This window comes from Ascaphus truei, chromosome 6, assembly GCF_040206685.1.
Source record: "Ascaphus truei isolate aAscTru1 chromosome 6, aAscTru1.hap1, whole genome shotgun sequence".
In the NCBI taxonomy this organism is placed as follows: domain Eukaryota; kingdom Metazoa; phylum Chordata; class Amphibia; order Anura; family Ascaphidae; genus Ascaphus; species Ascaphus truei.
In genome coordinates, this window is record NC_134488.1 from 46,993,679 (window position 1) to 47,019,848 (window position 26,170).

General features: G+C 47.2%; 1 long non-coding RNA gene across 1 annotated transcript; it reads right to left on the reverse strand.

Annotated features, from left to right (window-relative positions):
• Positions 1-592: 592 nt before the first annotated feature.
• Positions 593-2,734, reverse strand: LOC142496464 (uncharacterized). Its single transcript, XR_012801995.1, has 2 exons — positions 2,408-2,734; positions 593-769 (listed from the first exon to the last, which is right to left on the reverse strand). It is a non-coding gene; the product is annotated as an uncharacterized LOC142496464 (long non-coding RNA).
• Positions 2,735-26,170: the final 23,436 nt, after the last annotated feature.

The window sequence follows — 26,170 nt, forward strand, 5'->3', positions numbered from 1 at the left end:
GGGTGATATCGGAAAGGTGGGATATTAATATCAGCCCTATATTCTGTCTGATGATTTCAGTAACAGAGGTGCTATTCCAAGAAAACAGACTAGCAGTAAAAATGAAGCAAGGCTGTTATTACGGAAATATTGCACTTGCGCCGGTACGTACACCAGCGGCAATTGGGCCCAGGTGGCAAGTAACCCCAGCACCAGTTATAAGGATGCTTATCTAACAGCGTACAACCCGTTCGGCGTGCATGTGCCTGGGGCCATAATAAAAAAGAAAATTAACGGGGGTGGGGGGGAATTTGGCCTATGTTAACACTTCTTGACAAGGGCAAGCAATTTAACAAGGGTGCCAGGAGGTTTGCTGAAAGTGGATGCCACCTCCTGGAGGTCAATGCCCAAAAAGCACTTGGGAACTGGTCTATCCTTGCAAGCGTTGTGGTGTGGAGTGTCCTAGTAACGGGTCCTCATTGTGCTAGTATTTAGATACTAGCGGGGATGCCACAGACAAGTAGTGAATCAAATGATCTGTGGGTACCACCTCCTGCCCCCCGTTTAGTGTAGTCCGAAAGAAGGAGACAGGAACATTAGGCTGATACACATATTTCTGTTACAAGACGAAGGGCACCCGTATGGTGATCACTTTTATAGGCGACAGGTCTTATAGGCTCCATAGGGTGAAGCATGGCAAGTCGGTATCATGGGAGATTCTCTAGTCTTCTGGCCAGGTAACGGGAGCGATTTATAAGGCTGTCATCTTGGGATTCCACCCGGATCAGGCCTGCAGAACATGGATAGGCAAGAAAGGTTTGGTTGGTTCCAGGTGTTGTGGAACTGGTGAGACAACACAGGTTACGGTGTCAACCGGATGTGTTGATAATACATCCAGGGGGCAAAAACCTGGGGCAAAAACCTGGGGCAAAAACGATCAATTGAAACTATTTTGAAAAATGAAAAGGGATGTAGCAATCCTTCTAGTAGCATTTCCCATCGTGATTTAATCTGGGCGGAAATTATTTCCGCTGTTGTTTTGGCGTGGTACCAGGAGCCACGAGGCAATTGAAAAGTGCAGGTGCAGGATCAATGAGGCCATGGTGACATGTATAAAAGGGTTGGGTGGATACTCGGTAAGGCGCGCAGAGTTACAAGAGGCCGTAGCAGGAATTGTATTGGAAACGCGGTGTGCCGGTCAGATACCGGAAACAATATATTTAACATAGACATGGCAGGAGGGCGTAAAGCGGGCTGTCACCATGGCGGTGCCCAGGACAATTTAGGGAATAAATGTCCTTGGTCGTGGCAGGTGCTGAGCTTGCCAGGATCGGAGAGGTATAAGGATATAATTGCGCCTTCATTGGGGCTGGTTGGATTAATTCTGCTACGCCTGGTATGAGTAGAAGCGGAAGTCACGGCGATGCCATTCGTGGCTCTGTGCTACACTCAGGCTGCCTGGAAGATGGTATAGAAGAGTTGATAAAACTCAGGTTAATATAAATACAGCCGTGGCCTTTTTTCCCCCACACACAATGTGTCTGTCATTATTTAGGGTGGGAGATATGGTGGGTCCCTAACACACCATGCACTTTAACTGCCCATCGGAGGTGCTGGGATAGTGTCCTACGTGCCTCTTACAGTATTGGTCAGTGAACTCAGTTGCACAGCTGACAGAATGATCTATTTACCTAGCCGCGCTTTCTGCCTAGCTTCTGCACTAAATAAATCACCCAGAGACAGTACCACGAGGGGTGGGGGGAAGAATGAGCCACAAGAAATAATGTGTCACAAATGTTCTTCTAGCATAACCCTTTCTTTTAAGAATGGTACATTCCTAAAGTTGAAAGGTTGTGCCAAATTATCCTGGCATCATGTAGTCCACATTGGAGAATGTTAGTCACTCTGAGTGAGCGGGCACTCACTAAAACGCCCTTGTTTTAGTTGTCTGAGGGTACACTGAGCTGAGGCAGAACAATACAAGCAACCATGTGACATAAGAGATGCATCCAAATATCCAGCCACGTTTAACTTCGCGTAAACCCTAAAAGTCTGTTAATAGTGTTAGCTGGGGTCGGATTGGATTGTCGGTGATAAAATTATTATTTTTTTAAAGGAGAATCGCCATTTTGGAGATTGATTCGCAAAAATCCGCGGACCAAAGTAACCGCCCGAACCACGGCGGATCCAAATCTGCCCTAAAAATTCAGTTGCTTACATTTAGGGCTACATTTCCTAAGTGGTGCTAGGCCGTGAGGCACCTCCTGTCCCGTTGATTTGAAAGAGTTGCATGGTGCCTTCAAAGCTTAGCACCATTTGGTAAATCTCGGCCCGAGAGACAGATTGATCGAGCTATGGTGGCTGACGTCGGATTGGGGGCCCGAGGCAGCCCGCTGGCCTGTCCAGTGGAAGCAGTGGGGTTACTTACCTGGAAGAGTTGTCCTCCTCCTGCAGCGTCGTGGTGTCATGTGACGTCATGCTGCAACAGGAGGGCCGTTCCGGAGAAGGTAAGACCGCACCGCAGGGAGGAAAGAAGGGCGCAGGGGGACCCCCTAAAATTGTAGGGCCCCAAAGAGGCGTGGGGACCAAGGCAACCGCCTTGCCCTAAAGCCGGCCCTAATTGGGTGTGCACATATACAATGGCATCTACCATGTTACGTATCTTTCTGTTTCGCTATAAAAATACTTTTTCTAGTGTCGGGTATTTTTATCCTCCAACAATCTCCACTTTTTACATCTGCTAAAAGTTTGGAACAAAAAGAAGAGAACACCAACGCCCTTTTTTTTGGCAGGATTAATAGACCCAATAGAGGCGCTGACATTAGCAAAATGTCCAGTAGGTGGGATATACCTCGGAGCTGTGTATATGCGTGTGAAACGGGCCAGGGATGCTGTAATGGGGGAGGGGGGGAGGAAAGGGGGGGAGATGTGATTACAAGGGGAATATGGGGGGGATTAATCAGTATATAGTGTGTATTGGGGGGGGGGGCTAGTGTATGTGTTTTTTTGGGGGGTGGTGTATGTATTGTGCATTTGTAAATGACACTGTTTTGCAAAGAAAAACAATGGAAAAAAACTAAATAAAGGGACTTATTATTGTGCGATGCATTTCATTCGCCAACATATTTTGTCTTATGTTAATGCTCATACAGTATATACCTATTAGTGTGTGTGTGTGTGTGTGTGTGTGTGTACAGTATATGTATGTGTTTGTGGGGGTGTAATATTCATGCATGTGCTGTATATTAATGCTTATACAGTACATTATATACCTATTAGTGTGTGTACAGTATATGTATGTGTTTGTGGGGGTGTAATATTCATGCATGTGCTGTATATTAATGCTTATACAGTACAGTATATACCTATTAGTGTGTGTACAGTATATGTATGTGTTTGTGGGGGTTTAATATTCATGCATGTGCTGTATATTAATGCTTATACAGTATATACCTATTAGTGTGTGTACAGTATATGTATGTGTTTGTTGGGGTGTAATATTCATGCATGTGCTGTATATTAATGCTTATACAGTATACCTATTGGTGTGTGTAAAGCATATGTATGTGTTTGTTGGGGTGTAATATTCATGCATGTGCTGTATATTAATGCTTATACAGTATACCTATTGGTGTGTGTACAGCATATGTATGTGTTTGTTGGGGTGTAATATTCATGCATGTGCTGTATATTAATGCTTATACAGTATACCTATTGGTGTGTGTACAGCATATGTATGTGTTTGTTGGGGTGTAATATTCATGCATGTGCTGTATATTAATGCTTATACAGTATACCTATTGGTGTGTGTACAGCATATGTATGTGTTTGTTGGGGTGTAATATTCATGCATGTGCTGTATATTAATGCTTATACAGTATTGGTGTGTGTACAGCATATGTATGTGTTTGTGGGGGTGTAATATTCATGCATGTGCTGTATATTAATGCTTATACAGTATATACCTATTGGTGTGTGTGTACAGCATATGTATGTGTTTGGGGGGGTGTAATATTCATGCATATGCTGTACATTAATGCTTATACAGTATATACCTATTGGTGTGTGTACAGCATATGTATGTGTTTGTGGGGGTGTAATATTCATGCATGTGCTGTATGTTAATGTTTATACAGTATATACCTATTGGTGTGTGTACAGCATATGTATGTGTTTGTGGGGGTGTAATATTCATGCATGTGCTGTATATTAATGCTTATACAGTATATACCTATTGGTGTGTGTGTACAGCATATGTATGTGTTTGGGGGGGTGTAATATTCATGCATGTGCTGTATGTTAATGCTTATACAGTATATACCTATTGGTGTGTGTACAGCATATGTATGTGTTTGTGGGGGTGTAATATGCATGCATGTGCTGTATATTAATGCTTATACAGTATTGGTGTGTGTACAGCATATGTATGTGTTTGTGGGGGTGTAATATTCATGCATGTGCTGTATATTAATGCTTATACAGTACAGTATATACCTATTAGTGTGTGTACAGTATATGTATGTGTTTGTGGGGGTGTAATATTCATGCATGTGCTGTATATTAATGCTTATACAGTACAGTATATACCTATTAGTGTGTGTACAGTATATGTATGTGTTTGTGGGGGTTTAATATTCATGCATGTGCTGTATATTAATGCTTATACAGTATATACCTATTAGTGTGTGTACAGTATATGTATGTGTTTGTTGGGGTGTAATATTCATGCATGTGCTGTATATTAATGCTTATACAGTATACCTATTGGTGTGTGTACAGCATATGTATGTGTTTGTTGGGGTGTAATATTCATGCATGTGCTGTATATTAATGCTTATACAGTATACCTATTGGTGTGTGTACAGCATATGTATGTGTTTGTTGGGGTGTAATATTCATGCATGTGCTGTATATTAATGCTTATACAGTATACCTATTGGTGTGTGTACAGCATATGTATGTGTTTGTTGGGGTGTAATATTCATGCATGTGCTGTATATTAATGCTTATACAGTATACCTATTGGTGTGTGTACAGCATATGTATGTGTTTGTTGGGGTGTAATATTCATGCATGTGCTGTATATTAATGCTTATACAGTATTGGTGTGTGTACAGCATATGTATGTGTTTGTGGGGGTGTAATATTCATGCATGTGCTGTATATTAATGCTTATACAGTATATACCTATTGGTGTGTGTGTACAGCATATGTATGTGTTTGGGGGGGTGTAATATTCATGCATATGCTGTACATTAATGCTTATACAGTATATACCTATTGGTGTGTGTACAGCATATGTATGTGTTTGTGGGGGTGTAATATTCATGCATGTGCTGTATGTTAATGTTTATACAGTATATACCTATTGGTGTGTGTACAGCATATGTATGTGTTTGTGGGGGTGTAATATTCATGCATGTGCTGTATATTAATGCTTATACAGTATATACCTATTGGTGTGTGTGTACAGCATATGTATGTGTTTGGGGGGGTGTAATATTCATGCATGTGCTGTATGTTAATGCTTATACAGTATATACCTATTGGTGTGTGTACAGCATATGTATGTGTTTGTGGGGGTGTAATATGCATGCATGTGCTGTATATTAATGCTTATACAGTATTGGTGTGTGTACAGCATATGTATGTGTTTGTGGGGGTGTAATATTCATGCATGTGCTGTATATTAATGCTTATACAGTACAGTATATACCTATTAGTGTGTGTACAGTATATGTATGTGTTTGTGGGGGTGTAATATTCATGCATGTGCTGTATATTAATGCTTATACAGTACAGTATATACCTATTAGTGTGTGTACAGTATATGTATGTGTTTGTGGGGGTTTAATATTCATGCATGTGCTGTATATTAATGCTTATACAGTATATACCTATTAGTGTGTGTACAGTATATGTATGTGTTTGTTGGGGTGTAATATTCATGCATGTGCTGTATATTAATGCTTATACAGTATACCTATTGGTGTGTGTACAGCATATGTATGTGTTTGTTGGGGTGTAATATTCATGCATGTGCTGTATATTAATGCTTATACAGTATACCTATTGGTGTGTGTACAGCATATGTATGTGTTTGTTGGGGTGTAATATTCATGCATGTGCTGTATATTAATGCTTATACAGTATACCTATTGGTGTGTGTACAGCATATGTATGTGTTTGTTGGGGTGTAATATTCATGCATGTGCTGTATATTAATGCTTATACAGTATTGGTGTGTGTACAGCATATGTATGTGTTTGTGGGGGTGTAATATTCATGCATGTGCTGTATATTAATGCTTATACAGTATATACCTATTGGTGTGTGTGTACAGCATATGTATGTGTTTGGGGGGGTGTAATATTCATGCATGTGCTGTACATTAATGCTTATACAGTATATACCTATTGGTGTGTGTACAGCATATGTATGTGTTTGTGGGGGTGTAATATTCATGCATGTGCTGTACGTTAATGTTTATACAGTATATACCTATTGGTGTGTGTACAGCATATGTATGTGTTTGTGGGGGTGTAATATTCATGCATGTGCTGTATATTAATGCTTATACAGTATATACCTATTGGTGTGTGTGTACAGCATATGTATGTGTTTGGGGGGGTGTAATATTCATGCATGTGCTGTATGTTAATGCTTATACAGTATATACCTATTGGTGTGTGTACAGTATATGTATGTGTTTGGGGGGGTGTAATATTCATGCATGTGCTGTATATTAATGCTTATACAGTATATACCTATTGGTGTGTGTGTACAGCATATGTATGTGTTTGGGGGGGTGTAATATTCATGCATGTGCTGTATGTTAATGCTTATACAGTATATACCTATTGGTGTGTGTACAGCATATGTATGTGTTTGTGGGGGTGTAATATGCATGCATGTGCTGTATATTAATGCTTATACAGTATTGGTGTGTGTACAGCATATGTATGTGTTTGTGGGGGTGTAATATTCATGCATGTGCTGTATATTAATGCTTATACAGTATATACCTATTGGTGTGTGTACAGTATATGTATGTGTTTGGGGGGGGTGTAATATTCATGCATGTGCTGTATATTAATGCTTATACAGTATATACCTATTGGTGTGTGTACAGCATATGTATGTGTTTGGGGGGGGGTATAATATTCATGCATGTGCTGTATATTAATGCTTATACAGTATATACCTATTAGTGTGTGTACAGCATATGTATGTGTTTGTGGGGGTGTAATATTCATGCATGTGCTGTATATTAATGCTTATACAGTATATACCTATTGGTGTGTGTACAGTATATGTATGTGTTTGGGGGGGGGGTGTAATATTCATGCATGTGCTGTATATTAATGCTTATACAGTATATACCTATTGGTGTGTGTACAGTATATGTATGTGTTTGGGGGGGGGGGGGTGTAATATTCATGCATGTGTTGCGGCTCTCTGAATATTCGGGAACAATATTTTTTGAATAACATGCCTCTTCTTCCTGGAGAGGTTGCAGACCCCGGGCGTAGCCAATCCGCCCCCTGCTGCAAACCCCCGTCTTATCCTTTCTTGCACTAAAATGAGATGAAGACGCAGAGACGGTAAATACCTTCCACCCGGGAGGGGGGGGGGGGCACAAAGCCCCAGCCCGCGTCCTACTCACACGTACTCCTGTTTATGCTAACAAATCCCGCTAATGAATTGTCACTAAGTGGCCTCTTTAAGGGGGCAAATTATTCAAGGGAGCAGGTGTATCTGCAAGCATTCATCTTCCCCGCATTCCCGCGCGCTGGGGTACATGGGAAAAGGTAGGGCATGATTCATCGGCTGGAGGCCTCATCACTCACTGGCGCCCTTCGTGCGTGGAGGACGCGAGGGGCGCGCGGGCCCCGCCGCTGGAAGGAGGGAGGGGGGCTGATAAATAGATTGGGAAGGAGGAGGTGAGAGGGCCCGGGGAAACGTTGCTTGTGTTGTGTCACAATCTCCGAGCTTTCTTTCTGTGGGGAGACATATGCACAATGTTGGGCTCTGCTGGTGCACAAATAAAATAGTGTTTGCAATGAGAGTGCGGGCATCGCGCTGCTCTGTGTCACACGCATGTTTAATAGGGGGGGGGGGGGTGGAGGGGCAGTTGGACTAGTGTGGGCCTCGTTGCTTCACCCGCTTTATGCATTTTGTTTTAACCCCTGAGGTGCTGAAGAGTACACCAACCCATTGCAGAGTACAGGGACATTTTTCTGGCCCTTGAAGGGGTTAGTTGTATCCGTGTTTCAGACACACACCGTGTGAGTGAGATTGGGGGGGAATCAGATACCCCTATATGTGAGGTGTGGGGAATCAGGTATCCCCTATATGTGAGGTGTGGGGAATCGGGTACTCCCTGTATGTGAGGTATGGGGAATCAGATAGTCCCCTATATGTGAGGTATGGGGGAATCAGGTATCCCCTATATGTGAGGTGTGGGGAATCGGGTACTCCCTGTATGTGAGGTATGGGGAATCAGATAGTCCCCTATATGTGAGGTATGGGGGAATCAGGTATCCCCTATATGTGAGGTGTGGGGAATCGGGTACTCCCTGTATGTGAGGTATGGGGAATCAGATAGTCCCCTATATGTGAGGTATGGGGGAATCAGGTATCCCCTATATGTGAGGCATGGGGAATCAGATACTCACCTATATGTGAGGTGTGGGGAATCAGATACCCCCTATATGTGAAGTGTGGAGAATCAAATACCCCCTATATGTGAAGTGTGGGGAATCAGATACCCCCGTTTGTAAAGGGACAAAAAAAATGAAAATCTTTTGGTGCACAACTCAGTAGATATAAGAGTTTTATATAGGGTGTGCATATATATATATATATATATACACACACACACACACACACACACACACACACACACACACACACACACACACACACACACACACACACACTGTGGTCGACAAATCACCAAAAAATCTACTCGCCGGAAAAAAAAATCTACTCGCCACCTAGTACCACACGTGTGCTGCTTGGCCCAATAGGAGCTCGCCACGATGTTAAATCCACTCGCCCGGGGCGTGCAAATGTATAGGTTTGTCGAACACTGTATATATATATATACAGTATAGGCGGAGTTGCAGACCTGCCTAAGACATGCAGATGAGAATACAGTTGTATTTACATTTTTTTATATATATATATATATATATATATATATATATATATATATATATATAAACCGTGTGAACTGGCATGAGGAACAGACAACAAGGTAAAAGTGTGAACTATTTATTAGGAACATTGCCTTTGCGGCGCCTGATTACAGGATGCAACTCCTGCTGTCACAATGAATCATCCCTTTAAGGTTCAGAAGCAGGGTGGGAAGCTCATGCACACGCGTGTTTTATATGATGTGCTCCTCTGTGTTAAGCAAGACGTTCCTATTAAGACCTGTCTGCGGTAGAAGACATTTCCGTTTGGGAGCTGAGCACCGTCTCTGCGGCATTTCCAAAAAGATATCTCTGACTTTTATTACCCATTAAATATATATTTTTAATGTACGTACAAGGGCTTCGTAAAATCCATTCCATTCATCCATCATTTCAGCCTGTTCTCACATAAACTAACAGGATAGGTATTTAACTGGTAAACATTCATAAAACATAGTCTTTTGGTAAAGCATAGTTCCAGCGCGGTTTTTTTCAGAGGGAACGCCATTCCGGAGCTTTTTTTTTTCATAGACCAGGTGATACGTTTTATAGCATTATTGTGATAATCTAAACAAAATACAATTGTTATACTGTGTGCTCATTTGCATGTATAACATGGTATGTTCCATAGTACCTGTTTCTCCCCACATAGTATATCTGCTATGTAAGTCCTGTTAAGTTCCAGGCATTAGCAGGTTATTCTATGGTCAAGTGACCCCCCTTCTGCTTCCCTTGAAAGTGAAGGAAGTGAGATTTTTATTTTATACAAATGTGTTACCAGGAAGTAATACATTGAGAGATACCTCTCGTTTTCAAGTATGTCCTGGGCACAGAGTTATAAAAAATACATGGTTACAATAAAAGAACAGGGTTATACAGTCATTTCACAGACATTTCATGGACAGATAAAGTAGGAAAATTGGGTACTCATGGCCTGTATACAGCCCCCTTGTAGGGGTGGGTACAGTCCATGAGCCTGCCCCTTCCAGAGTTTTCTAGGGGAGTAGCTAAAAGTTAGAAGGTCTTTCCCTCTACTCTTCAAGGAGTGAGGACAGAGCTGTCAGTCTTCCCCATTGCGGGGAAAGCATGCACACTCTAGGCCGGCTGGCCTAGAGACCAACAGGATTGAGCCTCTACTACCGGGCATGCACCATCCAGAGTTCCTGGGACTTTTGGAGAACATGATATCCTGCAATGAAGAGCTACTGCAGCAAGCACCACAATAAATACAGTTCAATGATACCTCGGCCTCTGGTGCCAGTTCCTGGGCAGGAGGGGTATAGCAGTGCCGTGATGGGGGCTGACACTCGCACCCCGTGGGTTCCATCACAGCTGGAGGCGCTGAGACCAACCAAGAAGAAGAACCCAGAGATCTGTCTAAGCCTGTCCTGTTCCTGTATCCTTACCAACAAGCCGATCACTCAGTACTCCTGAAGCCTACAGGTATAGCACCACACACCTGGTAATATGCCTACCTCCTCAGCTCTAGTCCCTATATGAGATTGGGGAGGGTGGGGGGAACCGTGTTACACGTGTAATTTCAAGAGATGGGCGAATCCCAAATCTGTTTCCCGGATTTTCTGAGATTGAAACAAATCCGCAAAATGCGTATCGGCCCTTTTGAGATTGATCCACTGAAATCCGCGGACCAAAGGAACCGGCCAATCCGTTGCAGATCCAAATTTGCCAAAAAATGTACCCGCCTCTTGTCATTTCCCAGAATCCCTCTCTGCCGTGGAAGCATTGCATGCTAAGAAATAATGGGGAAGGGCAGAGTTGCAGGCCCATCTGACGTGTGAAAGTGCTCACATGCGGTAAGAATAATCCCCCCCCTCCCCCTCTGGTGCTATCCTCACGCCAGAGCCGGTACTATCCTCACGTCAGTGCCGGTGCTATCCTCACGTCAGAGCCGGTTCTATCCTCCACGCCAGAGCCGGTTCTATCCTCCACGCCAGAGCCGGTTCTATCCTCCACGCCAGAGCCGGTGCTATCCTCACGTCAGAGCCGGTGCTATCCTCACGCCAGAGCCGGTGCTATCCTCACGCCAGAGCCGGTGCTATCCTCACGTCAGAGCCGGTGCTATCCTCACGCCAGAGCCGGTGCTATCCTCACGCCAGAGCCGGTGCTATCCTCCATGCCAGAGCCGGTGCTATCCTCACGCCAGAGCCGGTGCTATCCTCACGCCAGAGCCGGTCCTATCCTCACGTCAGAGCCGGTGCTATCCTCACGTCAGAGCCGGTGCTATCCTCACGCCAGAGCCGGTGCTATCCTCACGTCAGAGCCGGTGCTATCCTCACGTCAGAGCCGGTGCTATCCTCACGCCAGAGCCGGTGCTATCCTCACGCCAGTGCCGGTGCTATCCTCACGTCAGAGCCGGTGCTATCCTCACGCCAGAGCCGGTGCTATCCTCGCATCAAAGCTGGTGCTACCCTCCCGCCAGAGCCGGTGCTATCCTCACGCCAGAGCCGGTGCTATCCTCACGCCAGAGCCGGTGCTATCCTCACGCCAGAGCCGGTGCTATCCTCACGCCAGAGCCGGTGCTATCCTCACGTCAGAGCCGGTGCTATCCTCACGCCAGAGCCGGTGCTATCCTCAAGTCAGAGCCGGTGCTATCCTCACGCCAGAGCCGGTGCTATCCTCACGTCAGAGCCGGTCCTATCCTCCACGCCAGAGCCGGTGCTATTCTCACGCCAGTGTCGGTGCTATCCTCACGTCAGTGCCGGTCCTATCCTCCACGCCAGAGCCGGTGCTATTCTCCACGCCAGAGCCGGTGCTATCCTCACGCCAGTGCCGGTGCTATCCTCACGCCAGAGCCGGTGCTATGCTCACGCCAGAGCCGGTGCTATCCTCGCGTCAGAGCCGGTGCTATCCTCCACGCCAGAGCCGGTGCTATTCTACACGCCAGAGCCGGTGCTATCCTCACGCCAGAGCCGGTGCTATCCTCACGCCAGAGCCGGTGCTATCCTCGCGTCAGAGCCGGTGATATCCTCGCGCCAGTGCCGGTGCTATCCTCGCGTCAGAGCCGGTGCTATCCTCCACGTCAGAGCCGGTGCTATCCTCACGTCAGAGCCGGTGCTATCCTCACGTCAGAGCCGGTTCTATCCTCACGCCAGAGCCGGTGCTATCCTCACGTCAGAGCCGGTGCTATCCTCGCGTCAGAGCCGGTGCTATCCTCGCATCAGAGCCGGTGCTATCCTCGCGTCAGAGCCGGTGCTATCCTCACGTCAGAGCCGGTGCTATCCTCGCGTCAGAGCCGGTGCTATCCTCGCGTCAGAGCCGGTGCTATCCTCGCGTCAGAGCCGGTGCTATCCTCGCGTCAGAGCCGGTGCTATCCTCACGTCAGATTTCCCTCACCTATTTTTCTAGAATAAAATCCCTGCACAGTTCTCTTTCAATGTTACATAGCACGATCCTTTGTGATGGCGTGTATGTTTGTTTTATAAATAAATGCAATTTAATACATGGGTTGGTATTTTCGTTCAATGTCTATTATTTCACAGCACATGGTGTTATTACAAGACAGGCAAATTGGGTACAGTATTCTGGAGAATGCAATTTTATAATTTCCCGAACCAGTCTGTTTTATTTTCCAGTTGGAAAGTTGCTGCTGTGAATGTGCATATTTTGTGTTTGTAAATTGAATTAAAAAAAAACATGAACTGGAATTCGGGAATTCTAATGATCGGGCGGAATGCCAGATTCTGGTTAAAGGGCAATTAACACATTACTGCAAGTATCTGCCTGCCTGATGAGATCATTGTGACAAACAGATTTTTTCAAATAGTTTATTAGTAACTCATTCACATGGACCATGGAATTAACCTGTTGAGTCCCTCCCCGGCTGCTTAGGCTCAACCGTACAGCTAAGCATCCGTCATCCTCAAACTATGGCTAAGCCGACCTACCTGTGCAACCGCCGCCTCCATCCTACCAACCTCTTCTGGTAGATAAGCCGGCCGGATGTATGCCCTAAAACCCGCCACTCTTTGCATCTTGTCCTGGCCGACCCGGCAGTTACCACTGTGACGATTCTCTTCGGAAACCGAACATATACTGAGAGGCAGCAGCATACATAATAACAATTATGGGGTACCATCATTCCCAGAATGGGTGGGTAACACTTGCATGTCCACAGCCGCTGGCCAGGGTCCGACTCACATGGCTTCCTTGTCCATCCCCCAGGGGCTTCCCAGGTAAGTGCTGGAGGGGACCTGCCCCAGTGGTACATAACCTGGGAAACAGGGCACCTTTCTCTTTCCGTGACAAGGTGCCCGCCCCACCCCCCCGCCCAGGGGCAGGCAGCCTCCGCTGCTATCTTCAGTGGGGCCCTACGCTGGGTCTTTGCTTTTTCTTAAGTGGCCCAGGTTATTGGCTAGCTGACTCAGACCCCCGGTCATGCTGCATCCCCAGAATACGAGAGCCCTACACTAATTAATTGTAATAAAACAGATCACATTTTTGTTAACACAACAACCTAGAAATGCTTGCCAGACAGTAATATATATGTGGTTCCAAAACCTCAATGGGGACACCTCACCCCCCCAGATTCATTAGCCTGTTGAGTCCCTGCGTCCCAATCTGTAACTTTACCTGGCACAGTCCGCCTGTATCTGTAACTTTACCTGTCGCAGTCCGCCTGTATCTGTAACTTTACCTGGCACAGTCCGCCTGTATCTGTAACTTTACCTGCCGCAGTCCGCCTGTATCTGTAACTTTTCCTGCCGCAGTCCGCCTGTATCTGTAACTTTACCTGTCGCAGTCCGCCTGTATCTGTAACTTTACCTGCCGCAGTCCGCCTGTATCTGTAACTTTTCCTGCCGCAGTCCGCCTGTATCTGTAACTTTACCTGTCGCAGTCCGCCTGTATCTGTAACTTTACCTGGCACAGTCCGCCTGTATCTGTAACTTTACCTGGTGTAGTCCGCCTGTATCTGTAACTTTACCTGCCGCAGTCTGCCTGTTTCTGTAACTTTTTACCTGGCACAGTCCGCCTGTATCTGTAACTTTACCTGGTGTAGTCCGCCTGTATCTGTAACTTTACCTGCCGCAGTCCGCCTGTATCTGTAACATTACCTGCCGCAGCCCGCCTGTATCTGTAACATTACCTGCCGCAGTCCGCCTGTATCTGTAACGTTACCTGCCACAGTCCGCCTGTATCTGTAACTTTACCTGGCGCAGTCCGCCTGTATCTGTAACTTTACCTGCCGCAGTCCGCCTGTATCTGTAACTTTACCTGGCACAGTCCGCCTGTATCTGTAACTTTACCTGGCACAGTCCGCCTTTATCTGTAACTTTACCTGTCGCAGTCTGCCTGTATCTGTAACTTTACCTGGCACAGTCCGCCTGTTTCTGGAACTTTTTACCTGCCGCAGTCTACCTGTATCTGTAACTTTACCTGGCACAGTCGTCTGTATCTGTAACTTTACCTGGCACAGTCCGCCTGTATCTGTAACTTTACCTGGCACAGTCCGCCTGTATCTGTAACTTTACCTGCCGCAGTCCGCCTGTATCTGTAACGTTACCTGCCGCAGTCCGCCTGTATCTGTAACTTTACCTGTCGCAGTCCGCCTGTATCTGTAACTTTAGCTGCCGCAGTCCGCCTGTATCTGTAACTTTACCTGTCGCAGTCCGCCTGTATCTGTAACTTTACCTGCCGCAGTCCGCCTGTATCTGTAACTTTACCTGTCGCAGTCCGCCTGTATCTGTAACTTTACCTGTCGCAGTCCGCCTGTATCTGTAACTTTACCTGGCACAGTCCGCCTGTATCTGTAACTTTACCTGCCGCAGTCCGCCTGTATCTGTAACGTTACCTGCCGCAGTCCGCCTGTATCTGTAACTTTACCTGTCGCAGTCCGCCTGTATCTGTAACTTTAGCTGCCACAGTCCGCCTGTATCTGTAACTTTACCTGTCGCAGTCCGCCTGTATTTGTAACTTTAGCTGCCGCAGTCCGCCTGTATCTGTAACTTTACCTGCCGCAGTCCGCCTGTATCTGTAACTTTACCTGCCTCAGTCCGCCTGTATCTGTAACTTTAGCTGCCGCAGTCCGCCTGTATCTGTAACTTTTAGCTCCATTTTTCCCCGCACCCAGGTTATTGCCGCCCAAGTCCATTACCACCAGGTTAGGCCGCCGGATCTCGCCTGCGCTGCAGTTACGGTTAGCGGCAGGCTGTCCCAACGCATACCTCTCTGACACCGCCAATGCATATTGATGGGGCATCCCTAAGTCCTGTGCTTGTTTACTGACCCTGCGTATGAACGAGGGGCCTACTGCAGGGGATCTCAACTCCAGTCCTCAAGGCCCTCCCAACAGGTCAGGCTCAGCACACGTGGCTCAATCAGTGGCTCAGAAGCTCACTCCCCCCACGTGTAAATGGCAGGTCACGTTATACACCTGTGAATGACCTGTCTATTCAGACATTTCTCCCTCCATTAGTGAGGGTGAAAGAGCGTTTGCTAGTTTTAGGACTTGGAAAGAGCGAATACCTTGGCGTGGTTACTGGCTTAAAAATACTTTGGCCAAAGAATTTGTCTAAATGTCCCTTACGAGAAGAGACAGAAAAGTATTTCTCTGTAACATTTGTTCTATTGGATGCAGCATCGGGGCTCTTTGTATTCTGTTGTACAAGAAAGGCTGCCTGACAGCTGTCACTAGCCTCAATGTCATGACCTTTATTGACCATGATTTTCCTTCTTTATTCTCAGTTTGTCCACCCGCCACTCTTTTATATACTGTTTGATTTGTAGTGCTCCGAACTCCATCTCCCCAACTGCTCTGTAATCTCTTTATTTAGTCCGTGGGTAGATTTTTCTCTGCCGCTCACGTTGCTGTCCCCCTCTCCTGAATGAGCGCGTGTCAACGCGAGCTGCGAAACAATTCATAACGGTGATAAAGTGTTGCTATCATCCATGGAACGTGGGGTAGGCGGAGTTCCATTTACTTGTTCCCTGATTAAAAAATGACGTTTCAAAGTTAATTTTCTAAAACATTTTTCTAAATCAATATAAATGCCAAAGGGAAGACAAAAGCGTGTGCGTCTGGATCTAATGAAAAGAACAAGTTTCCACTCCTCTATTACTGGTGATTCTTTGAAAATGAAACCTTTTATTCATTGTTGCACTTGTATTGTTGATTTATTAGAATGTCCCGGGCGCACTGAAAGACCCTTAAGGACGAGAATAGTACAACATATTAGGAATGGACGCAGCGTGTCCGACCGTCTGCGTGAGCTTCATAAACAAGACCTTACACCACGGGTGGCCAACTCCAGTCCTCAGGGGCCACCAACACATCAGGATTTAAGGATATCCCTGCTTCAGCACAGGTGGCTCAATCAGTGGCTCAGTCTTCGAGACACCTATGCTGAAGCTGGGACAGCCTTAACTTGACCTGTTGGTGGGGGCTTGTGGACTGGAGTTGAGCACCAGCGTCCTAGAGTATAAAACTGAATTATTATTGGAATTAGTGCACAGCCCCCTTTCATAGTTTTTCATTACACCCAACAGCGCCATCCCCTCTTAACATCATGATTTACTATATCAGTGATGTCCAACCTTTTTTGTTTGGAGGAACCCTTGAAGTATTTTGAAAAATCTCGGGGAACCCCTATCTGTCTGACACATATTAGGTTCGGCAGGGGTCAGTCACAACATTTCACACCTCACGAGCCACCTCTATTTCCCACCCTCTACCCATGTATTTCTCTCCCATCCATCTCACTAACTCTCCCCCCTCCCGCCTCGCATGTATTTATCCCTTGCGTCTCACTCTTACTCCCTCTTTTCCTCACTCACTCCCTCCTGCCCCCCTATCTTCTCTCACTCTTGCCCCTACCTTCTGTCAATTACCCCACTCTCTCTCAATCCACCCTACAAAATACATACCAAAAACAAACACCCCCAGGGGGGGGGGAGGATCTGTGGTCCATAGGAGGAACCCCTGAGACTGCTTCAAGGAGCCTGAGGGTTCCACTGAACCCTGGTTGGGAATCACTGTACTAGGGAGATGGTGTGGGGCCTGATTGTCATCCACGTCCATATTTACTAAGGAGTGTCTTCCTACAAAACACCTTCCAGGACTGGAAACCTAGTGACTTCAATGGGCTGTATGGTGTCGCCAGATCCAGAAGATGCCCGATGGAGTAAATATGGCCTTAAATGTTGGTAGCCCTATACCAATATAAGCTGATTCACATGCTTCTCATTGGCGGGTAATTAAGAATGCCTGTAAGTTTCTGTGATAATGCCTTTCAATCCTCCTAGTAGAACACACCTCTGGATTTTCAGAGTACGACGCTGCTTTGCATGTGAAACACACAGGGCTTTGGCATTCAGTCTTATTATCATTTTGTAAAGCAGCAAAGTTCACAAAGGAAATGTGCAAATGACTCGGAGAGACCTGTTTAAGATATTCTCACCTCTGACAGCGGGTAACCTTGAATATATGTACTATCTAAGTGTAAATATGTATGGGCTGCCGTGCTTCAGAAATCGCGTGTTCCCTGGCCTTCCCAGAAGATGGCATTGAGTGTCTTACACAAGGCTAATCCAATCAATTAAATTGAAGCAATTGTCAGATCATAAAAACGTAGCCCAGTTATTCCCGGAGGTAGATTGGTTAGCGGTCTCCCGTGCCTGCCTGGCCGCAGGAGTTTTTATCTTTGCCTTGAACGTACCTCTACCGCTTTCAGCTGCGGCTTGTCCCCTGGTGGCCGGCCATGTGGTATCCGTAGCCCAGAATATCTCACACTTCTGCTGTAATGCCCCACCGGCTTATTTTAACACAGGCTGATAGCTTTTTCTCCTTGATAATTATGATTGATTCTGTTTTCCATCCCCTATGAAGGCTGTGATGTGAATGTTAACCAGCTTTCTGCTACTTCCCTGCGACTCCCTCAGCCAACATTTCAGCGCATGGAACACTCTGTTATTAAATAGAGTGGTGGAGATAAGGAAAGTGTCATTAATATTAACTCCGGTTTGAACACCAAATGGGTGGGTGGCCAATTCTGGCCGGGCTGGGGACCGGCATCTGTTGGTTTTGTGTCCCCTTAGGTTTTCATACTAGGAGGATTAGCAGAATCTGCAGTAATAACTTAATGCAAGCCAATTCATGCACGGTTTTAAAGGAATTCATTAAAATGATAATGGCCAGAGCCTATAAAAATATACAGTCCAATGACTCATTCTAAATCGTTTAATTCCCTAACCTCCTCTTCCTATTCTCCTTCGATCTTTTTTTACTTGCCCTCATATTTGCATTATATATTTTTAATACTTTACAAAGTACTCGATAACTCTTTTTTCCACCCTACAACGTTCTCTTTTTGGTCCTGTAACCTCTATCGCGAATGGTAGACGGCCACAGAGGTTTGCCGCTATAAGATGACTTCTGGTCCACCTCTACGCGCAGAACCTGTGGCTATGTTTAAACTGGAATCCATTGCTCTAAGAGGCCTGCAGCAGTGCATCCAGCAGCAGTGCATCCAGCAGCAGTGCATCCAGCAGCAGTGCATCCAGCAGCAGTGCATCCAGCAGCAGTGCATCCAGCAGGAACTCTGAATCTGTGCTGTGTTGTTCGGCCGACAGCAGCGGGGGTTAGGGGTCAGAGTAAAGCTGAGGTCCAGCGACATGGTACGGGCCAGTCTGGGTACAGGGATGATTTGCGTCGTATTACTAATAAAAACCGCGGCCGTATTCCTCCAATACATTGTCAATTTGTCTTGATTCTGCGGGTAGGGGCTAATCGGGCGCACCCCAGTCATACAAAAGCTATAGCAAAATAAGCTGCTTTTAACAAATCACCATTGAAAGAAGAAAAATATATATTTTTTAAAAACCGTGTTTCGGGGAAATACTCGTCTCCTTCGGGTGTGTATTTTAGGGAGAATTCCTTTTGATGAGGATACATTTGTACACAAAATGCAGGTCAACCTTATGGTGGTTGAAAGGAGCGGCTCGGTGAGTGAAGACACTGACCGGCACTGAGTGTGAGGCAGGGGAAGCTGGTTCAATTCCCGGTGTCTGCTCCTTGTTACCTTGGGGAAGTCACTTTATCTCCCTGTGCCTCAGGCACCAACATCATAGATTGTAAGTTCCTCTGTCCAGGGGCTGTGTCTAACATCCCTATGTGCTACGCTATATGAAATAAAGATAATAATATTATTATTACTCACTCTGAATATTAAACTGCAATCTGCATCTCCACGCGCTGCAAGTTCTCTTTGAAGGTGACAATTTATGTATATCTTTATTTGTATAGCGCTTCACAGCGGTAATAGACACAGTAACATAATATGTGACATAATGGGAATAATCGCTTCATTAATCTGTAACGTACTTACACAATCACCAGTCGTTACATTTATTCACAATCACACCCTCCTTCCATTTAATCTTGACCTATTATTCACGATCGTGATGCTTTTTTTTTTTATTGCATTTTTTATTCGGTTATCATTTTTCTGCCCAAGCTGCCATTACTGGCAGGAGATTACTGTTACTTTCTCCTATTTCTGTGTAATCTAGCACTTTCAAGTTTTCACAACACCGCTGTAACTCGCACACGCCCAGGCCACGCACACCCCCAGGCCACGCACACCCCCAGGCACTGCACACGCCCAGGCCCAGCACACACCCAGGCCCAGCACACGCCCAGGCCCAGCACACCCCCAGGCCCAGCACACGCCCAGGCCCAGCACACGCCCAGGCCCAGCACACGCCCAGGCCCAGCACACCCCCAGGCCCAGCACACGCCCAGGCCCAGCACACGCCCAGGCCCAGCACACGCCCAGGCCCAGCACACGCCCAGGCCACGCACACCCCCAGGCCCAGCACACGCCCAGGCCACGCACACCCCCAGGCCCTGCACACCCCCAGGCCCTGCACATGCCCAGGCCACGCACACCCCCAGGCCCAGCACACCCCCAGGCCCAGCACACCCCCAGGCCACGCACACCCCCAGGCCACGCACACCCCCAGGCCACGCACACCCCCAGGCCACGCACACCCCCAGGCCCAGCACACCCCCAGGCCACGCACACCCCCAGGCCACACACACCCCCAGGCCCAGCACACCCCCAGGCCAGCACACCCCCAGGCCCAGCACACCCCCAGGCCCAGCACATGCCCAGCACACGCCCAGGCCCAACACACGCCCAGGCCCTGCACACGCCCAGGCCCAGCACACGCCCAGGCCCAGCACACGCCCAGGCCCAGCACACCCACAGTCCCTGCACACGCCCAGGCCCTGCACACGCCCAGCACACGCCCAGGCCCAGCACACGCCCAGGCCCTGCACACGCCCAGCACACCCCCAGGCCCAGCACACGCCCAGGCCCAGCACACACCCAGCACACGCCCAGCACACGCCCAGGCCCAGCACACGCCCAGGCCCAGCACACGCCCAGGCTCAGCACACGCCCAGGCCCAGCACACGCCCAGGCCCTGCACATGCCCAGGCCCTGCACATGCCCAGGCCCAGCACACGCCCAGGCCCTGTACACCCCCAGGCCCAGCACACGCCCAGGCCCAGCACACGCCCAGGCCCTGTACACGCCCAGGCCCTGTACACCCCCAGGCTCAGTACACGCGCAGGCCCTGCACACACCCAGCACACCCCCAGGCCCAGCACACGCCCAGGCCCAGCACACCCCCAGGCCCAGAACACGCCCAGGCCCAGCACACGCCAAGGCCCAGCACACGCCCAGGCCCCGCACACTCCCAGGCCCCGCACACTCCCAGGCACCACACACGCCCAGGCCCCTCACACCCACAGGCCCAGCACACCCACAGGCCCAGCACACCCACAGGAGACGTTGGCATAGAAAGAAAACAATTTTTTTTTTACGTTTTCCTCCATCCATATCTTTGCTTTATTAATTGTACCTTAATCACAATTGTGCTAGAGCAAGTGGTGACCAACTCCAGTCCTCAAGGACCACCAACAGGTCAGGTTTGCCGGATATCCCTGCTTCAGCACAGATGGCTCAATCAGTGGCTCGACTGAGCCACCTGAACTGAAGCAGGGATATCCTGCAAACTTGACCTGTTGGTGGCCCTTGAGGACTAAAGTTGGCCAGTCATTTGCTGAGCCACTGATTGAACCACCTGGGCTGAAGCAGAGATATCCTGCAAACCTGACCTGTTGGTGGCCCTTGAGGACCGGACTTGGCCACTCCTGTGCCATAGAGACCTGCAATGGAATTGGAAGCAATTATCTCCAGTGCTGAAACAGCTAAGATACCCATGGCAATCTGCATCCTTATGGACCTCAGTGTGTACTCAAGTGACAAGTCAATCATCCCTACTACTTCTTATTATTATCTGCCATCACTTCCTCTGTTCTTCTTTCCCCCTCCAGTGTTCACAATAACTTAATCTCCACGGCACGCTGACAAGAGCAAGAATCAAACTCAGCTTTCCGTCCATCAGATCTTCTCAAGATGCATCACCGAAGGCCACGTTTCCATTTCCCTGTGACATAATAGCAGAATTAGTCTCATGTTGTCAAACATTAAATTACCAAGCAGGCTTTTTCTTTGTGCCTGGAAACAAAACCTCAACTAATCCCAAAAGGGTTTACACTGTGACAGCAGTAATACCAGAACCACTGGAGACTGGAGTGTGACAGCTTCTCTTCTTCAACAAAGAAGGACCAAGCCAGCACCCCGCCGGAGACAGAATTGACATATTCTCCTCGGTAACATTATGTGGTAATTTTGGGGAGCGCCACCACTCTTAAATGGAAGACTTTTCCTCCGGCTGACAGGACAATGTCTGTTGATGTTCTTATTGAAGGAATATTACAGGTTAATGAGCTTACTCCATTCACAGTGAAGGGCAGGAACAGGCGGGATTTGTTCTCCGCTGGGGTATACTCTTGAACTCTTGGGTATCATGTAGGCCAACGCGAGAAACAAACACAACACCAACAGATGGAGGTGCCCTTTCTGGCTCAGTGATGTTATCATGGGTACGGATTTCAGTACATCTAGGGTTGCCAGACGTCCCTTATAAACGGGACTGTCCCCTATTTCATTGACTTGTCCTTTTGTCCCAGAAAGGACTGTATGCATCATTGTCCCATATGTCAGCGACTTGACGTTAAACACCTGAACTTAAAATTACTCTACTGAAATCAGTCCTAAAAATGTTATAGATGTCTCCTTGCGTGTAACAGTTACCTTTTTCAATAGCTGTCGCCTTACAAAATGATCAAAATAATAAAGTTAGGACACTGCCTGGTCATCTCATAATACCACGACCACCCCCCTACAGTTCTTACTTTTTCTCCAACCCCTATAGACCACGGGTGTGCAAACTTTTCCCCGTGCGCACCCCTGCCTGCTGTCCTCTGCCGCTCGGGGCCCCCTCCCTGCTCGCCCCCGGCGTCAAATGACGCGTGGGGTCATATGTGACGTCATTTGACGCCGGGTGACCATGGCAGGTAAGGTATGTTATAGAGGCCTTGCGCAGTCCCCTGGCATTTCATTTAAATGACTATAACTGCTCCGCCCCCCCCCCCCAAAAAAAATCTAGCGCACCCCCCAGTTTGCGCACCCCTGCTATAGACGTTACTCAGTGCGCGGCATCTTTCCCCGCCGAGCCAAGCACAGAGATGATAATAACCAAAGAATATAGCGATCAAGCAAGAGATACTATTCAGCTCCAAGCGTTTACAAATCCTTCGTCACTCATTATGACGTCACACAATTTCATACCGGGTGTCGGCGTCCCGTATCATAAAAACATTAATATGGCCACCCTAATTACATACAAGTAAGGAAGATGATGCACACCTCAAAATAAAGGGGAAAAAATTAGATACAGTGACCGGTGCTCCAATGTTTGTACGAAAGCCTGTGATCAGTCCTAAATAGATGAGGAAAGGAACATAGGGCACAACGGGTTTAGAATATCCAAACTCATTTATTGCGCCAACACAATGTTTCGACCGTGATGGTCTTTATCAAGTGCCATTGCCACTTGATAAAGACCATCACGGTCGAAACGTTGTGTTGGCTCAATAATTGAGTTTGGCTATTCTAAATCCGTTGTGCCCTCTGTTCCTTTCATCACCCTAAGTACATTTCCTCTTCTTCACGCTTCTCAGCATTCAACTTGGAGAAACACGTGGCTGTTGTTTCTGTCTCAGGGGAGGGATATGTGAATAATTCTGCAGAAAATCCTCATGGTTTTTATAGTTTATGGACTGAAATCTCAGGATTACTGGAGAGATTGAGAAAATTGTCACGTATACTCCCCCCACGGGCTCAAAAAAAACCTGAACTCTTATTATTTCAATTTCCCCATAAAACCCATAAAAATGGGTTTCCTAATGTCTCTATTTCTGATTTTTAGCTGTGTGTAACATTCATTGTTACTGCAGGTCTGCTAGTCCTGTGCCACAATGATCGCCTACAGTACCTCACTGCATATTACACGGCCCCGGCACTGGCAGGAACCATTTCTTTCATTGATATTGCTGTAGTTTTATCCTCTTCAGCACATGAAATGTGAATGCACAAACCTTGAAAAGTCATTGGTGTTGCAGTGATTTAAAGCTATGACACATTTTGCACTGGCTTTTTGGCCAACGGTACATCCCATATATCATTCTCACTGCTATAGGGGTTCTTTGTCACCAGCAATCATAGTCTGTGATGTACTTTTTATGCCCCCCTCCCCCGTGGCTATTTATACATCAGCTTTGCACCTACTTGTGAGTGCATGTAGTGGGGTCATGGTTTTAATCTAACAAGGAGAAGTATAATATATTCACACATCATTAAAAGAGGTGTTTATGATAATGTGGTCCTGCTAATATGCTAATGGGTTCGATCCGGCAACTTGACAACTGTACCCTGCTAACGCTCACAGCGGGGTTTGCTCTTGCCTCTTTCAATTAATCAAATAGTGGTCTATTTCAGGGGGGCTTCACTCCAGTCCTCAAGACCACCCACAGGTCAGCTTTTGAGGATATCACTGCTTCAGCACTGGTGGCTCAATCAGTTCCTGCTTCAGTACAGGTGGCTCAATCAGTCCCTGCTTCAGCACAGGTGGCTCAATCAGTCCCTGCTTCAGCACAGGTGTCTTCGACTGAGCCACTGATTGAGCCACCTGTGCTGAAGCTGGGATATCCTTAAAACCGGACCTGTTGGAGGGGCTTGAGGAATGGAGTTTAGCCCCCCTGGTCAATTTAGATACTATGGGGTTATGGACATTTCTGGGGCAATAAAACTGCACCAGATGTATCGGGGGGGGGCGAATCCAATTTACAACCAATGGCTGAGTATATTCAGTAAAGACTTTCCCCAGTATTCCTGCGCTTTTACCTTACCTACACAGAGCCCTATAAATCACTTCCTGACGGAGCTTGCAATACAAACATTAGTGCCGCAGACAGAGAGCGTTGGAAGGGATCTATGTATCAACGCAAAGATTTCTGTGACACATTACAGTATGGTTTGCTTTTGTCAAACTTGTGAATGAAGTTTCTTATCTCAGGTGCAGGATGCCAGCCTGGAGGCGGGATTATGTCCCGGAGAAAGCAAGAGTTCATACCAGTATAATTAGTGCCTCCTCCAATTGACACTCCCCAGATCTCAAATGGACACACACAGAACACAAATTGGACCAAAGTTCTTCAATACATTAACACAGAAAGAAGTGAGCTGGGAATCCTTTCCCGACGCGCCTGTTATTCTCCAACTGTCTAAAATATCTCGCACCACCAAACTGGCCCTGGGTCTGAAACGGAGGTCTCGGCGCCATTACTGCGGCTTTGTGTGTAGTGCAGTGCCACGGAGCGCATGGATCCGTGCACTCTGATGAAGAGGCGTGGCGGTGACATCACCAGGCTGATTCGCCCTCATTGGCTGAACCGCTCACGTGAAGCGGCCGTCGCGCCATAAAACAAAATAGTTTGTCTCTTCAAAATTCTGCCGCGCGGTCGCTCCTCCTCGCTCTCGCAGCCGCGTGCGCACTATGGCCGGCCCAATCAAGCTGCTGCGTTTTGTTGGCGCCGTCACGCACACTATAATCGCACACAGACATTATTACTATTTAATAGGTGTGGGGAAGAGGTCTGCATTATATTTCATAATAGTTGCAAACCTTCTTTAACTAATAATGTTTTATATTGCTCATCATGACCAGTAGGCCCCACCATCTGCACACATCACTCAGGGGTGTAACTGCTGGATGTGGAACAATAACACATACATTTCATGCTGGGGAGGGATGTGTAGGTACGCCAGGTCTCCTGTGCCACGGTGGACATTTTTCAGAATAACTACTGAAAGTAACAAACAAGAGTAACCCCTCTACTTCCAGCTCAGAGTTATGATTACCGCGAGGTACTTACTTCCACGGTCAGGCGGCAGGAAGAATACACACACAGTACGGGTGACACCACTAGTTTATTTATACCTTACTGAATCTGTGGCCTTGTTATCCCCAGATGAGGATCACTACACACAGTGTACAGGTTACTACACAACCCCCAAATAGCATTGCGTGGGTGTGAGTCAGTGTCAGTGGTGCAGTAGCCACCCAGTCCTGGGTATGTTGGCGTGTGATGGTGCCGGCACCCTGTGGGAGCTCATGTGGTACTGATCGTGTCGCAGGCCTGATCTTCAAAAAGGTGCCTCGGTACCGCTGTGTCTTTATTGCCTGTGAGAGTCTACTCCGGCGGCGCGTGATATCTCGTCCACATCTGGAGCTGTCGCTCTCTGCTCCATATGCCACGTGCGCTCTTTGCAGACCTCAACCGAACCTGATCGCTCTCAGGCCCACGCAGATCTGATCCAAAATGATCGCCCCCCGTCTTTAAAGGCTCCTCTCCCTCATAGTCATGCCCCTTCCACAGTCGTCATTAGGGGCTTCTTCTCATGTACATCACAGTCAAATGTACAGAGCCCATTGGAGAGGAACCTGCCAGGGGCAGTGTGAGTGTGTATGCTCATCACACAGGCGGCAGTGTGAGTGTGTGT